Here is a 5,085-nt window from a genome sequence, read left to right as displayed (position 1 = left end):
GGGGCTGTGAGCAACCTGATGTGGTTCAAGGTGTCCCTGCTCCTGCAGGGGGGTTGGGCTGGGTGACCTCGAGGGGTCCCTTCCCACCCAAAACATTCTGTGATTCTATGTCTTTGTTTGCTCCAATTTCTTAAGGAAATGGATGTGGTTACCAGAATCACAGTGGTAAAAATTTAACCACCCGTTCAGAAATCTGCAGTGACATTTCCTGGCTACGCACTGGATCTCCTGTTTGCTGCAGGTTCTTTCATTTTCACAACCTGCATTTTATCAGCAGGTACTATTAGAGCAATTAAGGGAGGAGGATCTGAAGAAAACATGGGCAGGAAGAGAAAGGAAACCAAGAATTCATTTGACAAGCGTCAGGGCAGCTCACAGCTCTCATACATACAGCATCAGCTCAGCATTTATTTGGAACGCTAAGAAAAGCCTGTTAACTCTACGACATGTATTACAGAGCAGCATTCCAGATGCTTTAGTCAAGGAGCTTGAGGCTTTACATTATAAACACTTATTTTCGTTACAAACTGTTTTAAAAAAAAAAAAAAAAACAACAACCCTGCCAAACTGAAATGTAACCCAGGTGAGAACATTTGTTAAGTGCAATGAGTCATCAGGAGCTAAGGAAAGGGCAGGACAAGTCTGCAAGGCTGCTCAGGAGGATCCCTCAGCTTTTAGACCTTTTCAAAAGCACCTCGTGCTATCAGCAGGGCTGAAACTTGCAGCCTCTAACTCAGGAACTTGAAAGACAAAGCACGACCAACATAGGTGCCAACTTTTCTCCCTCGCAGCCAGCCATGCTGCAGTGGCACCTCCAAGCCCTGGTGGAGATCACGGACGGCCCTTTGCAACTGCTTCTGTGCTCAGCCTGGGAGGGCACGACACCGATAACTGCGGAACTCACAGAGAGCAGGAAAGGCAGAAAAAAGGATGACAAAAATCCAGACAGGTAGGCAGACACACAACTACTTCTGGACCAATCCAGCAGCCAAAACCAGGACTGAAAGAGGCCACTGAAATCCCAACGCGATGCTCTATTCCCTGGTGTTCTATTACAACAGCCAAAGTCATCCACTTGCTGCAATCGTGTTGTCAGTGAATTAAAGTCATGTATGGACACCAAAGTGCAGTTAGAATCATCGATAAATTTGGGCTGAAAGATCTCTCATCTAGTCCAAGCACCAGGAAATCCTTCGAACTTCAACCCATCATACACAAGATTCCCAGTGGGACCTCCAGAGACAGTCCATGCAGAAAGCACAAGGGCCATTCCCAAACCCTCCCTCTGACAGACAGAATGAAAATGCTTTTTAGAGGATGAATGGTTTCTCGCCAAACAGGATAAGCACAATTCACCAGTTTGCTGGTACGTTCAAATTTAATTTCTCGTGAGTAAGTGCCCCTGCAGACGCTGGAAAGAAAGAGATACTCTAAAAAAGGTTCTTTGGCAGTGAACTCTCAGACCGCATGCCTAGCAGCAAGGCAGGCAGAGCAGGAGCAAGGTCATTAGCTGCTTCAGCAATGCACAGGGATCTGAAGGGGCAATTTATTCTTAAGATACATTTACCTCCAGAGGGGCAGCTATCTCCAGCCTTTCATGTTAAACATTAGTGTCACCTGGCTGCTATTGGCCCTGGGCAACCAGTCAAAGCACCTCTGCAATAAGGGCCCACACCGCTACCATGAGACACCTTCAAGGAATCCAGCCTCTGTGTGCAAACACCATTTACGGGAGCATGGGTGCTCTTGGCCAAACCCTTGCTTCTCACCCTGATCATGCATTCGTGCAGCTCGGGTCTACGCAGAGCCCTTAGGACACACACCCAAGAGCAAACGCAACAAGGATTTGGAAGAAGCAATTCCTACTGGCAAGTTCTCAGCCACATTTACTTTTGGGGTCTGGGAAGTCTGAGACTGGATCTGGTACGTTAAAGTTGTTCTTGTACTAGAGGAATACAGGATGGAATAAGAAATATGCTACGGAATGTTGACTCAGTGCTATATTAGAATTCTTAAATTCTTAATTCTTTTTTGATGGGACTAAGCTAACTCACAGTAGCTGAAGATCTAAGCCAAAGGTATGGTGGTTTGGGCTTTTTTTTTTTTTTTTTTTAATTAAAAGGGGAGGTTTTACTTTAAATTCCTCGAAATTTTTTCATTGCAAAAAGCTATTTAAACAGAAAATGTATTCCCTTCCCATCCACTTCTAAATACACACTTCCTAGGTTTGTAGAGGTTGTTACTGTTTAAACATATTCCACAATCTTCTAAAATCTTCTTCAACAGCCCTTCAATTATTTTGGGCACAGTGCAGCCTGAGCAGCTGTTTGAATTACAGTAAGACAGACCACTTTTAATGAGATTATGCATATTTGATACGCTTAAAATGTAGCTTTGCAAATGTTCTCAACTTTTCAGCTGGCTTACTGAATTTTTACTCAACCGCCTACTGGAATCATAAACCTATCAGTTCTACTTAAATTCAGCAAACAATCTGGGCAAGGCTTCTCTTGGCATGCATGAAAGCGCTTTCCAAAACAAATTTGGATGTTTACGGATATTCTTTTGGTGCTTCAAATGCACCATTCTGCTTTATTTGAAATCAACTGACCCAGGTGAGGGTTGCTCCCTCCGCGGCTACAGCAGAACAGGAGACAGCGTTCCAAGTCTGCTGGGGTTTTGCCTCCAGCATACCAACTGTCAAGATAAAAATACAGCCAGACTTGTAGGACTCAGCTTAAGGCCCCACTTAGATTAAGTACCAGGCCTCATTTCATTGTGTGAATACAGAAAAATTGCGCAGAAAGCGTATAAAAACACACAATATGCAATAAGAAAACCATTCCAGATATTTCTGACACACATTATAGAGATGGGATAAATGTCAGCTTAGTCCAGATTTTACAGTCTGACCCAGACTTGCTGAGGACTTTCAGTCCTCGAGGCAGATTTCCAAGTTACACATGGTCTGCCAGGCACAGCCAAGCTTCTCTTCTGGGCAGCCACAGCTGCCACCCAGCTCCGTGCTCTCCTACCTCGCAGATCAGCATGGAGATGCCAGTCGCTGCTGCTTTGGTGCTCCCTGAATGAGATCACTGCAGTTTTAATCCTTCCTGCCACGCAAGCAGGAAGCGTAACTCACCAGAGCAGAGCCTGTGCAGACAGAATTTACTGGCTCTTTTAGCCCAGAGTCCAGGAATCAATTTTGATATAACCGTGCTCTCAAAACTGCTGGCGAGCCACAGCACGAGCTACTGTCACTGGCTCTGCAAAGACACCTTTCACCAAGCCATTCTCTCTGCAGCTGGAATTCCTTCCTACATGCCTTTCTCACTGCAATTATACTTGTCCTGTATAAAAAAACCTGTACTTTGAGACTGAGAGTTGGGTAGAGGGAGCGCACGGCTATGAAGAAAAAGCAGCTGAGCCACAGCACTCCCTCGGCGCTGCTGTCCTGGCACATCCTCTGCAACACCTCTGTTTCTTATTCTTTTCTACCCTGCATTTCCTTGTATCTTTGATTATCCAATGTATGAAGACTGGAGTAGAGCAAAGCTACCAATATACAGAAAAAGATGTTACAAAGCAGAAGACAAGCCCAAAGGAAAGAGCATAAACAAATGAGAAGAGAATACTGATGAGCATGGTAGAAACTTAGAGCTTTCAACGCTTGCCTCATACCTCTGCCGTTATACAGGAGGGGAGGGGAAGAAGGAACGGGCAGAGTCTCCAAACCGAACGCTGCCCTTTGCAGCAATGTTAGACAAGCCTATTCCCAAGGCAGATTTTAACACTTGCTCAGGCAGAGGCCACCTTTCGTCTCCATTTGTTGGGCTCTGACCCAGAAGCGCGACCCATCTCCAACTTACGTTAGAAAATAAGAGCATGCACAAATACATTAACAAACTTTCAAGTGACAACTACCAGTAAGCCAATATTAACAGAGGTAATGATAGGCTACGTAGGCCACAAAGATCTTTTCTCTCTCAAGGAAATACCTACTCTTCTTCAGGCAATGGCATTGAAACCCTCATTTACCCTGCAGAAGGCGGCACACACCCATTTGTTTGCTTGCCTGATACACTGGTGAGACAGACTTCAGTCCTTGCAAACCCTTCTGCCCCTTGCAAGGACTGAAGTCTGTATCGCCAGTTTATCAGCCAAGCACGAATGTCTGACTGCTGAAAACCTACTTACGGTAGAGGGAGTGCAGCTGGCTTTCAAATTCAGCAAGCCAGCGTGCAGACTGTCTTTGCTACTTTCTACCTTCCTGGAACAAGCTATAAATGTTACATGAGAAGATTTCCGGTTCCTGCTTCCAAGAAATGCCTTGGAAGTTTTACTTGAAGTAAAGTCTTGAAGGATCAGGACCAAAAAAGGAACGGCTACCTCCAAGGACCTGCAGGCACGCTGCTGCACAAGTGTGGCTGGACGTGCACATATGTTGCTGCCATCAGAGCAACTCACACAGCACTGATGCAAGCGCCATAGAATTGGGTATTTCTCCATTCTGGAGCGTATCAGACGCCACCATCATCACTGCTGGGTTCAAGATGGAAATAGTGTAAAAATTAAAAGGGAGTTTGGCAGTTCAAGACAGAAAGGCAAAAACAGTCCTTTACTCCATCTGCAGCAGGAAGCACGAGAATTACAACGATGCCAACCCTCCACTTCAATACCTGTTGGGGTGAGAAGTTAATCCCCCCCCTTATTGGGGTCTACTACACTAATGTCTGAATAACAGCAGGGCAAGGAGAAGATACTGTCTTCCTCCAAAGGAAGGCTGCGATCAGAGAAACGCTGTCAGACTGGAGGAAACACTGGTCCATTGGTGCAGATAATTCCCTTCTCTTCTAAAAAGGATATAGCTTTGCATACTCGCAGGGTTGCATTTCAGTCAATGTTTTTCCCTGCACTCACTTCCAGTGAAAATAGAAAAAAAAAATCATTTTAGAAAAGATTACAATGAGAGTCCTAATTCAAAGGAAAAGCAAAGAATCATAATTGATCATACTAGAATGGCAACGATAGCTGTCCCTCTCCAGCGTCAGTTTGGCTGCGTGAACCGCTCCTTCGGGGGGGGTA

The 5,085-nt window shown here is 45.2% G+C and overlaps 1 protein-coding gene across 1 annotated transcript in view; it reads right to left on the bottom strand.

The window, feature by feature from the left end:
• CSMD2 (CUB and Sushi multiple domains 2) overlaps positions 1 to 5,085 on the bottom strand; it is a 328,671-nt gene that overhangs the window by 242,759 nt on the left and 80,827 nt on the right.

Source organism: Egretta garzetta, unplaced genomic scaffold, assembly GCF_000687185.1.
Source record: "Egretta garzetta isolate BGI_Z169 unplaced genomic scaffold, ASM68718v1 scaffold243, whole genome shotgun sequence".
Taxonomy (NCBI): domain Eukaryota; kingdom Metazoa; phylum Chordata; class Aves; order Pelecaniformes; family Ardeidae; genus Egretta; species Egretta garzetta.
The sequence above is the reverse complement of the archived record's forward strand: the minus strand, read 5'-3'. Positions and strand labels throughout refer to the sequence as shown.